The sequence below is a fragment of the Oncorhynchus nerka genome, linkage group LG24 (genome assembly GCF_034236695.1).
Source record: "Oncorhynchus nerka isolate Pitt River linkage group LG24, Oner_Uvic_2.0, whole genome shotgun sequence".
NCBI lineage: Eukaryota > Metazoa > Chordata > Actinopteri > Salmoniformes > Salmonidae > Oncorhynchus > Oncorhynchus nerka.
In genome coordinates this window covers 30,193,228-30,208,181 of record NC_088419.1, presented here as the reverse complement: position 1 = coordinate 30,208,181, position 14,954 = coordinate 30,193,228, and the positions used below count along the sequence as shown (strand labels likewise).

At 41.6% G+C, this 14,954-nt stretch overlaps 1 long non-coding RNA gene across 1 annotated transcript in view; it reads right to left on the bottom strand.

The window, feature by feature from the left end:
• Positions 1-216: 216 nt before the first annotated feature.
• Positions 217-14,954, bottom strand: part of LOC115107825 (uncharacterized) — a 55,671-nt gene continuing 40,933 nt past the window's right edge. Inside the window, exon 2 of the long non-coding RNA XR_003860270.2 lies at positions 217-2,262. This is a non-coding gene — a long non-coding RNA (uncharacterized LOC115107825). The remainder of the gene's footprint in view (positions 2,263-14,954) is intronic.

Below are 14,954 nucleotides of genomic sequence, written 5' to 3'. Positions count from 1 at the left end.
AGTCTCTTGACATTATTGAAATTGGCAGACAACGAGTGGTCTAGAAGGGGTTTCAAATCCGGTCAGTTTGTTGAACTTTTCTGTTATGTAATGTGACAGTTTTACTACACCCCGTGGAAAGTCTGTCTCTTTCTCACCAATTTGTTTATTTGCTCATTTGAAACACACATTTGTTTTACTCACATTGCCCAGAAGGTCATGACAGACACGTCAAACTGTAAATGTATTCAACATATTTAATAAACACCTAAAACCTTCACCAGTTGTTATTGGTCCACTATTATTCAGTGTCCAGATGTGGGACAAATCTTCAGTATTTGTACATTACACGTAGATGAAGCTATTGCTTCCGTAGCTTTGTGAACAAATAACAAACAAACTTTTATTTTGTTTAGCTGTTACCAAGGAGAGAACTTATTAACATGTTTCTTCTGTCACCTCCATGAGATGATCTGTTTCCCTCAACGACTGCTGTTCTCAGTCCCCAAATGTGAATGTTTCTTTAGTACACGTTGGCCACACTGCCCAAATCCGCTGGCTTTCAAACATACCTCTCCCTCTAGGACTCACAAGACTGGGTAACAGTTCAATACTGCTGTCTCACAGCTGTAGTAGTTTTAGTGCATTAAAGAACAAGGCCCTTCTTGACAACAACAAGCCTACATGCAGAGAGGGGGAGCAACCTCAAACCAGATGTGGGGTGGCAGGTAGCCTAGTGGTTGGAGGATTGGTCCAGTAACCAAAAGTTTGCTGGGTTGAATCCCTGAGCTGACAAGGTAAAAATCTGTAATTCTGCCACTGAACAAGGCAGTTAACCCACTGTCCCCCGGTAGGATGTCATTATAGATAAGAATTTTGCTCTTCACAGACTTGCCTAGTTAAATAAAGGTTCAATTAAATGTCTCTCTCGCTCTAAAGAGCCAATAAGCTGAACTCTCTGACTCTCAAAGTGTCCTCATGTTTAGGACCAGGGTAAACTTTGTTAAGGATAATTGTCTGGATCAAAACAAGCCTGTGGCTCCAACAAACTGTTAGGTGGACTCTTGTCATAATCAAAGCCAGTTTAAAGGGCACTGTTTTCCTGACCTTCTAATACAGTCATGAGGAGGGGAGTACAACTGAAGATGGTTGGAAAATCTGTCAATGGCTTTTATCTTATTTAGAGTGGCAATAACATCTGCTGTTCAAATGAAGTAGAAACAGAGTGTTAGTAGTTAGATTGATTTGAGAGAGAAGGAAGGAAAGATAGAATAGTTTGGTTTATTAGGATCCCCATTACCTTCTGCACATGCAGCAGCTACTCTTCCTGGTTTCCACATAAAACATACAAATACATGACAAAGTATAGAACAGTAATAGAAAAGAACAACATAAGATATTACATAAAATAAAATAAATGTAAAAAAAGACACAAAGAGACAACAAAAATACTCTTTACACACTATTTATATATATTGAGTGTACAAAACACTATATAACACAACTATAGTGTGTATGGTCCTTGGTGATTTTTTCCCCAATGAACGGAGGACTTTGGAGGGATTTGGAAAACGTATTGAAAGGTTCAGGGTTACGGCACATCCATACAATTTGATCCCCATAAGATATAACAATGATCTTCTGTGGAAACACTGGGGTTGAATTGGAGGCCACTCCTTTCCACCCCATTTTGCATCAAACAGTGAGACTTGGTTTGAGTAACCTGAATCGGTTGGTTGACTTCCCCTTGCAAAATAAACATGTTTTTGCATAATATCCCACCTGTGACTGAAATTTCATGCAGTAGAAAGTCTGTATAGTAATAAGGCCCTTGAAATAAACTGGAAAACATTCATAATTTATGTTGTACAAATAATGAGAATGACTTGCCCTCTACTCATGATTCAGTTGCTCTCTGACGATATTAAAGTGGAATCCCCACCTAAACACATACGCACACCCCCCTTTCCCCATTCTCTAATTTCCTGGCTCGAGTGATAGTTCAAGTGTCAGAGGGGCGGGTCTGCATAACTCTGTGTTCCAACTCCAGCGTGCTCTGCTCGCATCTGCTTTCAATTACGCCTCACCAGCTCATGTCATGATGCCGCCATTCTCTGTTTGGCTTGGTGCTACGCCGCGGCCCAGTTCCCTCCTCCTCTTTTTTTCTATGCAGTGGTTAGATTGCTGAGTAGAAACAGCTGCTTAAGTCCAAAGAGAATTTCACATTGTAGAATACTGTTGTGGTATTGTGCATGATGAGGTAATCACCATTGCCACAAGGCCCTGTGGAAAATAGGTTATTATTATTTTTTCTACAATTGAATGATTATTCTACAAATACTAGCCTATGTAACAATACTGTTGTTATTGTAGTAATTACATTGTTACTACACACGTATACGAGCAATTGAATGTAAAGTGTTGTAAAATATCAGGTGTCAATCAAAATAAATGTAATCGTATGTCAAATGTTTGTTGATTACAACAACTTTTGTCAGTGCTGTGTTTACTACAATTAGCAGTTTACAGATGTTACTGCAATGTTAAACCCAGGCAGTTTTAGACTAGGTGTCACGTGCTGACCTTAGCTCTTTTGTTATGTCTTTGTTTTAGTATGGTCAGGGCGTGAGTTGGGTGGGTTGTCTATGTTAGTTTTTCTATGATTTGCTATTTCTGTGTTTGGCCTGGTATGGTTCTCAATCAGAGGCAGCTGTCAATCGTTGTCCCTGATTGAGAACCATATTTAGGGAGCCTGTTTTCTATTGTGTTTCGTAGGTGATCATTTTCTGTTTTCTGTTGTGTGTCTGCACCAGCCAGAAATGTTTTCGGTCGTTCTCTTTGTTAGTTTTGTTGTTTCCGTGTTCATTTAATAAATATGGACACATATCACACTGCACCTTGGTCCTCACCTTCTACAACGGCCGTTACACTAGGCAGACAAAACTGCTTCATAAACATTGTATTTGTACACTAGTGTCTGCCAGTAATGTCCTTGGCTCTCCAAACAATTATTCCATTACAATAAAACAAGAAATGAATCATTTTGGGGGGGACTCTGTAAAATGTTATAAATGCTGGGAGTAGCATGTGTTCCGTTAATGTTTCCAATCACTGCCTCTGAATTGTTTACAGGAATAAGGAAGCAAAACTTTAATTTATTAGCAATACCTACAGTATAATGCATTGGGTGTAGTCATAAGAATGCTTGTGTGGCTTAAAGCAGTCTTGAAGTGAGAAAGCATGAGTGTAACAGTCGTCGGTGGAAGAAGGTGAGGACCAAAACGCAGCGTGGTAAGTGTTCATCTTTTTTAAGGTAAACTGAACACTGAATAGAAAAACAACAAAGATAACAACCGAAACAGTTCTGTCTGGTGCAGACACACAAAGACAGAAAACAACCACCCACAAAACACAATAGAAAACAGGCTCCCTAAATATGGTTCTCAGGGACAATGATTGACAGCTGCCTCTGATTGAGAACCATACCAGGCCAAACACAGAAATAGCAAATCATAGAAAACGAACATAGACAACCCACCCAACTCACGCCCTGACCATACTCAAACAAAAGACAAAACAAAGGAACTAAGGTCAGAACGTGACAATGAGAACTACTAGTAGAGAGAAGATTGCACAAAACATTTGGAAACCTTCCTAATGTTTTCCCTCAGAAAAGTCTCAATTCATCGGGGCATGGACTATACAAGGCATCGAAAGCATTCTGCAGGGAGGCTGGCTCATGTTGACTCCATTGATCCCCAATTGAGTGAAGTTATCTGGGATGTCCTTTGTGTGGTGGATCATTCTTGATACACACAGGAAACTATTGAGCGTAAAAAAAAAACAGCAGCGTTGCAGTTCTTGACACACTCAAACCGGTGCACCTGGCACCTACTACCATAACCCGTTCAAAAGCACGTAAATCTTTTGTTTTTCCCATTCACCCTCTGAATGGCACACATACACAATCCATGCCTCAATTGTGTCAAGGCTTAAAACTCTGTCTCCCCTTCATCTACACTCATTGAAGTGGATTTAATAAGACATCAATAAGGGATCATAGCTTTCGCCTAGATTAACCTGGTCAGTCTATGTCATGGAAAGAGCAGGTGTTCCTAATGTTTTGTACAGTCAGTGTATATATCAGCCATGCTCAGCAGGCGGACCGCGGTCCGGATCTGGACCCAGAATGGGGTCAATTCAAAAACAGAAATCTACTATGTTGAGCGCTGCATTAGTAGAATGCACAATGTGCAATTTCGAAAGTTGGTAGTGCATAGGCAGTTTCCCTCTTATTATGTCATTCACTGACAGACGTGGGACTTAGAGAGCTATTTATATAACCTGTCAGAAATGTCCAGATGATCACCTACTAGCCCATGTTAGCTAGATCGGTAAATTAGGCTAACCAGCTGTCTAAACCTGACAAATAACATGGCCAGATTACATGCCCAGGGGCCTGAATGAATGAACACACATAAGACATGGCAAAATGTGTACAATTGCAGGAAATTGTCTTTAAAAATGCATTATTTTCTCTCCACCAACAAGAGGGGTGTGAACAGTTTGGGGTCACATGGGTTGAGAGATGGGGGTTTGTCACTATGCCCATAAATTACAATCTACATAAGTATTTCAAACATGTTTGTACTGTATAGCATTGCTCTTCTCTAGCTTTGTTCCTAACATCAGCTGCAATAAAGAATGTTTAAAACTTTGGATCCACTTTCTCAATTTGGGAGCTAGAGAGGCTGGTTCTGTGTTCATGTCAAATTGAGGGAAGGTACATTACAGTTCCTTGATCATGCAAAGTGTTTCGTAACTTTGTGCCTACAGTTTTGCTCTCTATCTAAGACAACGCAAGGAACATGTGTATTCTCTACCATTTGTTCAGCTGAAAAGGAAATGTAATACAAAACAATATAATTTTATGTTTCCATATAATCATGAGCGAGTTTACACCAAACAAAGTACAAATTATTATGCGAGGAAATACCATATGTCGTTGCACAATGGGCAATTCTTCATAACTGAACATGTTTACATACTACTTTATGCAACAGTAATAGTTTTGGAAAACACTTAATAACCTTAATAAAGTTTATCCAACACAAAAAGTCAGAAGGAGGGGGAGAGAGACAGTTTCCAGCTGGTTCATATAACTGCAAGTCACTTTTCAAACCCCCCTTAATGTAAGTGCTCGCTATAGACTTACATTCATTTGCAGAATGTGGCCCGATTGAATGCCATAAACCTGGGAACATCAAATAGATTCAGCCTCGGGACGATTATTTGGTCAGAGGGCTGGAACATAATTACAAATCATTTGTAGACTGCAAATTGATAACAAGAAGTCCAGACAGATATACTATTTGACTAAAACGTAATCATTTCAAACCTTGCTTACATATTTCCAAAATGTAAATCAATTGGAGCTAATTTGCTGGTGTTTTATTGTTGTCACGCCCTGGCCTTAGTATTTTCTTTATTATTTTGGTCAGGCCAGGGTGTGACATGGGTGATTTATGTGTTTTTTCTTGTCTAGGGGTTTATTAGATTTATGGGGTTGTGTGTAGTATAGTATTCTAGGTAAGTCTATGGTTGCATGGAGTGGTTCTGAATCAGAGGCAGGTGTTTATCGTTGTCTCTGATTGGGAACCATATTTAGGCAGCCATATTCTTTGAGTATTTCGTGGGTGATTGTTTCCTGTCTCTGTGTTTTGCACCAGTTAGGACTGTTGTCGGTTTTCACGTTACGTTAATTGTTTTTTGGTAAATTGTTTGTATTTTCATCTTTCATTAAAGATGTTTATGAATAACCACGCTGGATTTTGGTCCTCCTCTCTTTCACCAGAAGAAAACCGTAACAATTGTCTTTCGTGACCAACATTAAAACATCTAAAAAGGACTTTTGGTACTTCAGTTGGGGAAGCCTGCCAAAAAACATCCATCATCATTTGAATGTATTTGATAGCAAACTCATGATGAACAGAGTAGCCAACATTATTGCAAAACATGTCAAATGTTATAATATGTGTCGCCTATAACATGGTGCCTTTGTAGAAATGTATGAATGACGTTAAACCAATCTGCTTTAAAGCAGAGCTATGTTCTTTGTTAATTGGTTCCACATTCTTCCTGTTAATGGTCAAGGAACATCGTGTACTCATACAACATTTTGATGTGTTTCCGCTGAGAGTGAGATATTATTGTTCTAAAATGACATGTATCATGCTTGTTTTGTTATTTGTTGCAGTTCCTTATTATGAGGCAATATCCATTACCATAAGGCCCTGTGGAAAGTACGCCATTTGGAAAGACGATCCACCGCTGTGGCCTCTGGATCTCTTAACACGTCTCTATTTTCACTCATTTGACTCCACTCTTCAGGGCCATAACCTGGACTGTAAATTGGTTAGTGTATAGTGGAATAGCTTGTCATGAGCTTGATGACATTACATTTGATGTGGCAATGTCTTAACTGTCCTTTTTGCAATTGAATGATTATTCTACAAGTACTAGCCTATGTAACAACACTGTTATTGTAGTAATTACATTGTTACTACACACGTATAAGAGCAATATAATAAAGTGTTGTAAAAGATCAAGTGTCCATCAAAAGCAATTTAATAGTATGTCAAATGTTTGTTGATAATAACTACAATTGGCAGTTTACAGTCATGCAATGTTAAACCCAGGCAGTTTTAGACTAGGCAGAAAAAACTGCTTCATAAACATTGTATTTGTACACTAGTGTTTGCCAGTAGGGTCCTTGGCTCTCCAAACAATTATTCCATTACAATAAAACCAGAAATTAAAACCAATATATATTGAACATTATTTTAGTTGGGGAAAAACTCAGTAAAATTTTCCAAATGCTGGGAGTAGCATGTGTTCCGTACTTTAATTTTTCCAATCACTGCCTCTGAATTGTTTACAGGAATAAGGAAGCAAAACTTTAACTTATTAGCAATACCTACAGTACAATGCATTCGGTGTAGTCATAAGAATGCTTGTGTGGCTTAAAGCAGTGTTGAAGTGAGAAAGCGGAAAGAGAGAGAGAGAGAGACAGACAGACAGACAGACAGACAGACAGACAGACAGACAGACAGACAGACAGACAGACAGACAGACAGACAGACAGAGACAGAGTGAGAGACACAGACAGAGACAGACACAGAGACAGAGAGAGAGAGAGACAGACAGACAGACAGACAGACGAGAGAGAGACAGATAGAGAGTGAGACAGAGAGAGACAAAGAGAGAGAGGTGGAGAAAGAGAGAGAGAGAGAGAGAGAGACAAAGAGAGAGAGGTGGAGAAAGAGAGAGAGAGAGAGACAAAGAGAGAGAGGTGGAGAAAGAGAGAGAGAGAGAGAGAGAGACAAAGAGAGAGAAGTGGAAAAGAGAGAGAGAGAGAGAGTGTTTCCAACTGGTTCATATAACTGCAAGTCACTTTTGTCCAAACCCTCTTTACTACAAGTGCTTGTTAAAGACATACAATACTAAGCAGAATTTGGCTCAAAGGAATGCCATAAACCATTTTGTATGTATTTTATAGCAAACACATGATAAACAGAGTAGCCTACATTATTGTATAACATGTCAAATGTTATAATATGTGTAGCCTATAACATGATGCCTTTGCAGAAATGTATGAATGACATTAACCTCAAATCTGCTTTAAAGCACAGCCATGTTCTTTAATGATTGGTTCCACATTCTTCCTGTTAATGGTCAAGGGACATAGTGTACTCATACAACATTTAGATGTATTTTACTGGAATGTGTTTCTGCTGAAAGTTATCACATTTGATGTGAGATGTTATTGTCCTAAAATGAAATGTATCCCGCTTGATTGGTTATTTGCTGCAGTTCCTTATTTCATAAGCCACAGACAAGAGGTCCTAATCGTTATAGTTCCATACGCTGTTTCGTTACCACAAAACAGTCTGTTTAACCTTTAGATTAAAAACACCATGTGGCTAAAGTTACAAATCAAGTCCAATTAGATGTGTCACATGCTCCGAATACAACTGGTGTAGACTTTACCATGAAATGTCTAAGAAAATAATGACACAAGAGGGATACGATAAAATACACAGGAATGGAGCTATATACAGGGAGTACCAGTACCAGATCAATGTGGAGCTATATACAGGGAGTACCAGTACCAGATCAATGTGGAGCTATATACAGGGAGTACCAGTACCAGATCAATGTGGAGCTATATACAGGGAGTACCAGTACCAGATCAATGTGGAGCTATATACAGGAGTACCAGTACCAGATCAATGTGGAGCTATATACAGGGAGTACCAGTACCAGATCAATGTGGAGCTATATACAGGGAGTACCAGTACCAGATCAATGTGGAGCTATATACAGGGAGTACCAGTACCAAATCAATGTGGAGCTATATACAGGGAGTACCAGTACCAGATCAATGTGGAGCTATATACAGGAGTACCAGTACCAGATCAATGTGGAGCTATATACAGGGAGTACCAGTACCAGATCAATGTGGAGCTATATACAGGGAGTACCAGTACCAGATCAATGTGGAGCTATATACAGGGAGTACCAGTACCAGATCAATGTGGAGCTATATACAGGGAGTACCAGTACCAGATCAATGTGGAGCTATATACAGGGAGTACCAGTACCGGATCAATGTGGAGCTATATACAGGGAGTACCAGTACCGGATCAATGTGGAGCTATATACAGGAGTACCAGTACCAGATCAATGTGGAGCTATATACAGGAGTACCAGTACCAGATCAATGTGGAGCTATATACAGGAGTACCAGTACCGGATCAATGTGGAGCTATATACAGGAGTACCAGTACCAGATCAATGTGGAGCTATATACAGGGAGTACCAGTACCAGATCAATGTGGAGCTATATACAGGGAGTACCAGTACCGGATCAATGTGGAGCTATATACAGGGAGTACCAGTACCAGATCAATGTGGAGCTATATACAGGGAGTACCAGTACCAGATCAATGTGGAGCTATATACAGGGAGTACCAGTACCAGATCAATGTGGAGCTATATACAGGAGTACCAGTACCAGATCAATGTGGAGCTATATACAGGGAGTACCAGTACCGGATCAATGTGGAGCTATATACAGGGAGTACCAGTACCGGATCAATGTGGAGCTATATACAGGGAGTACCAGTACCGGATCAATGTGGAGCTATATACAGGGAGTACCAGTACCGGATCAATGTGGAGCTATATACAGGCAGTACCAGTACCAGATCAATGTGGAGCTATATACAGGGAGTACCAGTACCGGATCAATGTGGAGCTATATACAGGGAGTACCAGTACCAGATCAATGTGGAGCTATATACAGGGAGTACCAGTACCAGATCAATGTGGAGCTATATACAGGGAGTACCAGTACCAGATCAATGTGGAGCTATATACAGGGAGTACCAGTACCAGATCAATGTGGAGCTATATACAGGGAGTACCAGTACCGGATCAATGTGGAGCTATATACAGGGAGTACCAGTACCAGATCAATGTGGAGCTATATACAGGGAGTACCAGTACCGGATCAATGTGGAGCTATATACAGGGAGTACCAGTACCGGATCAATGTGGAGCTATATACAGGGAGTACCAGTACCGGATCAATGTGGAGCTATATACAGGGAGTACCAGTACCAGATCAATGTGGAGCTATATACAGGGAGTACCAGTACCAGATCAATGTGGAGCTATATACAGGGAGTACCAGTACCAGATCAATGTGGAGCTATATACAGGGAGTACCAGTACCAGATCAATGTGGAGCTATATACAGGGAGTACCAGTACCAGATCAATGTGGAGCTATATACAGGGAGTACCAGTACCAGATCAATGTGGAGCTATATACAGGGAGTACCAGTACCAGATCAATGTGGAGCTATATACAGGGAGTACCAGTACCAGATCAATGTGGAGCTATATACAGGGAGTACCAGTACCAGATCGATGTGGAGCTATATACAGGGAGTACCAGTACCGGATCAATGTGGAGCTATATACAGGGAGTACCAGTACCAGATCAATGTGGAGCTATATACAGGGAGTACCAGTACCAGATCAATGTGGAGCTATATACAGGGAGTACCAGTACCGGATCAATGTGGAGCTATATACAGGGAGTACCAGATCAATGTGGAGCTATATACAGGGAGTACCAGTACCAGATCAATGTGGAGCTATATACAGGGAGTAGCAGTACCAGATCAATGTGGAGCTATATACAGGGAGTACCAGTACCAGATCAATGTGGAGCTATATACAGGGAGTACCAGTACCAGATCAATGTGGAGCTATATACAGGGGGTAGCAGTACCAGATCAATGTGGAGCTATATACAGGGAGTACCAGTACCGGATCAATGTGGAGCTATATACAGGGAGTACCAGTACCAGATCAATGTGGAGCTATATACAGGGAGTACAAGTACCAGATCAATGTGGAGCTATATACAGGGAGTACCAGTACCAGATCAATGTGGAGCTATATACAGGGAGTACCAGTACCAGATCAATGTGGAGCTATATACAGGGAGTACCAGTACCAGATCAATGTGGAGCTATATACAGGAGTACCAGTACCAGATCAATGTGGAGCTATATACAGGGAGTACCAGTACCAGATCAATGTGGAGCTATATACAGGGAGTACCAGTACCAGATCAATGTGGAGCTATATACAGGGAGTACCAGTACCAGATCAATGTGGAGCTATATACAGGAGTACCAGTACCAGATCAATGTGGAGCTATATACAGGGAGTACCAGTACCAGATCAATGTGGAGCTATATACAGGGAGTACCAGTACCAGATCAATGTGGAGCTATATACAGGGAGTACCAGTACCAGATCAATGTGGAGCTATATACAGGGAGTACCAGTACCAGATCAATGTGGAGCTATATACAGGGAGTACCAGTACCAGATCAATGTGGAGCTATATACAGGGAGTACCAGTACCAGATCAATGTGGAGCTATATACAGGGAGTACCAGTACCAGATCAATGTGGAGCTATATACAGGGAGTACCAGTACTATATACAGATCAATGTGGAGCTATATACAGGGAGTACCAGTACCAGATCAATGTGGAGCTATATACAGGGAGTACCAGTACCAGATCAATGTGGAGCTATATACAGGGAGTACCAGTACCAGATCAATGTGGAGCTATATACAGGGAGTACCAGTACCAGATCAATGTGGAGCTATATACAGGGAGTACCAGTACCAGATCAATGTGGAGCTATATACAGGGAGTACCAGTACCAGATCAATGTGGAGCTATATACAGGGAGTACCAGTACCAGATCAATGTGGAGCTATACAGGGAGTACCAGTACCAGATCAATGTGGAGCTATATACAGGGAGTACCAGTACCAGATCAATGTGGAGCTATATACAGGGAGTACCAGTACCAGATCAATGTGGAGCTATATACAGGGAGTAGCAGTAACCAGATCAATGTGGAGCTATATACAGGGAGTACCAGTACCAGATCAATGTGGAGCTATATACAGGGAGTACCAGTACCAGATCAATGTGGAGCTATATACAGGGAGTACCAGTACCAGATCAATGTGGAGCTATATACAGGGAGTACCAGTACCAGATCAATGTGGAGCTATATACAGGGAGTACCAGTACCAGATCAATGTGGAGCTATATACAGGGAGTACCAGTACCAGATCAATGTGGAGCTATATACAGGAGTACCAGTACCGGATCAATGTGGAGCTATATACAGGGAGTACCAGTACCGGATCAATGTGGAGCTATATACAGGGAGTACCAGTACCAGATCAATGTGGAGCTATATACAGGGAGTACCAGTACCAGATCAATGTGGAGCTATATACAGGGAGTACCAGTACCAGATCAATGTGGAGCTATATACAGGGAGTACCAGTACCAGATCAATGTGGAGCTATATACAGGGAGTACCAGTACCAGATCGATGTGGAGCTATATACAGGGAGTACCAGTACCAGATCGATTTGGAGCTATATACAGGGAGTACCAGTACCAGATCAATGTGGAGCTATATACAGGGAGTACCAGTACCAGATCAATGTGGAGCTATATACAGGGAGTACCAGTACCAGATCAATGTGGAGCTATATACAGGGAGTACCAGTACCAGATCAATGTGGAGCTATATACAGGGAGTACCAGTACCAGATCAATGTGGAGCTATATACAGGGAGTACCAGTACCAGATCAATGTGGAGATATATACAGGGAGTACCAGTACCAGATCAATGTGGAGCTATATACAGGAGTACCAGTACCGGATCAATGTGGAGCTATATACAGGGAGTACCAGTACCAGATCAATGTGGAGCTATATACAGGGAGTACCAGTACCAGATCAATGTGGAGCTATATACAGGGAGTACCAGTACCAGATCAATGTGGAGCTATATACAGGAGAGTACCAGATCAATGTGGAGCTATATACAGGGAGTACCAGTACCAGATCAATGTGGAGCTATATACAGGGAGTACCAGTACCAGATCAATGTGGAGCTATATACAGGAGTACCAGTACCAGATCAATGTGGAGCTATATACAGGGAGTACCAGTACCAGATCAATGTGGAGCTATATACAGGGAGTACCAGTACCAGATCAATGTGGAGCTATATACAGGGAGTACCAGTACCAGATCAATGTGGAGCTATATACAGGGAGTACCAGTACCAGATCAATGTGGAGCTATATACAGGGAGTACCAGTACCAGATCAATGTGGAGCTATATACAGGGAGTACCAGTACCAGATCAATGTGGAGCTATATACAGGGAGTACCAGTACCAGATCAATGTGGAGCTATATACAGGGAGTACCAGTACCAGATCAATGTGGAGCTATATACAGGAGTACCAGTACCAGATCAATGTGGAGCTATATACAGGGAGTACCAGTACCAGATCAATGTGGAGCTATATACAGGGAGTACCAGTACCAGATCAATGTGGAGCTATATACAGGGAGTACCAGTACCGGATCAATGTGGAGCTATATACAGGGAGTACCAGTACCAGATCAATGTGGAGCTATATACAGGGAGTACCAGTACCAGATCAATGTGGAGCTATATACAGGGAGTACCAGTACCAGATCAATGTGGAGCTATATACAGGGAGTACCAGATCAATGTGGAGCTATATACAGGGAGTACCAGTACCAGATCAATGTGGAGCTATATACAGGGAGTAGCAGTACCAGATCAATGTGGAGCTATATACAGGGAGTACCAGTACCAGATCAATGTGGAGCTATATACAGGGAGTACCAGTACCAGATCAATGTGGAGCTATATACAGGGAGTACCAGTACCAGATCAATGTGGAGCTATATACAGGGAGTACCAGTACCGGATCAATGTGGAGCTATATACAGGGAGTACCAGTACCAGATCAATGTGGAGCTATATACAGGGAGTACCAGTACCAGATCAATGTGGAGCTATATACAGGAGTACCAGTACCAGATCAATGTGGAGCTATATACAGGAGTACCAGTACCAGATCAATGTGGAGCTATATACAGGGAGTACCAGTACCAGATCAATGTGGAGCTATATACAGGGAGTACCAGTACCAGATCAATGTGGAGCTATATACAGGGAGTACCAGTACCAGATCAATGTGGAGCTATATACAGGGAGTACCAGTACCAGATCAATGTGGAGCTATATACAGGGAGTACCAGTACCAGATCAATGTGGAGCTATATACAGGGAGTACCAGTACCAGATCAATGTGGAGCTATATACAGGAGTAGCAGTACCAGATCAATGTGGAGCTATATACAGGGAGTACCAGTACCAGATCAATGTGGAGCTATATACAGGGAGTACCAGTACCAGATCAATGTGGAGCTATATACAGGGAGTACCAGTACCAGATCAATGTGGAGCTATATACAGGGAGTACCAGTACCAGATCAATGTGGAGCTATATACAGGGAGTACCAGTACCAGATCAATGTGGAGCTATATACAGGGAGTACCAGTACCAGATCAATGTGGAGCTATATACAGGGAGTACCAGTACCAGATCAATGTGGAGCTATATACAGGGAGTACCAGTACCAGATCAATGTGGAGCTATATACAGGGAGTACCAGTACCAGATCAATGTGGAGCTATATACAGGGAGTACCAGTACCAGATCAATGTGGAGCTATATACAGGGAGTACCAGTACCAGATCAATGTGGAGCTATATACAGGGAGTACCAGTACCAGATCAATGTGGAGCTATATACAGGGAGTACCAGTACCAGATCAATGTGGAGCTATATACAGGGAGTACCAGTACCAGATCAATGTGGAGCTATATACAGGAGTACCAGTACCAGATCAATGTGGAGCTATATACAGGGAGTACCAGTACCAGATCAATGTGGAGCTATATACAGGGAGTACCAGTACCAGATCAATGTGGAGCTATATACAGGGAGTACCAGTACCGGATCAATGTGGAGCTATATACAGGGAGTACCAGTACCAGATCAATGTGGAGCTATATACAGGGAGTACCAGTACCAGATCAATGTGGAGCTATATACAGGGAGTACCAGTACCGGATCAATGTGGAGCTATATACAGGAGTACCAGTACCAGATCAATGTGGAGCTATATACAGGGAGTACCAGTACCAGATCAATGTGGAGCTATATACAGGGAGTAGCAGTACCAGATCAATGTGGAGCTATATAAAGGGAGTACCAGATCAATGTGGAGCTATATACAGGGAGCACCAGTACCAGATCAATGTGGAGCTATATACAGGGAGTAGCAGTACCAGATCAATGTGGAGCTATATACAGGAGTACCAGTACCAGATCAATGTGGAGCTATATACAGGGAGTACCAGTACCAGATCAATGTGGAGCTATATACAGGGAGTACCAGTACC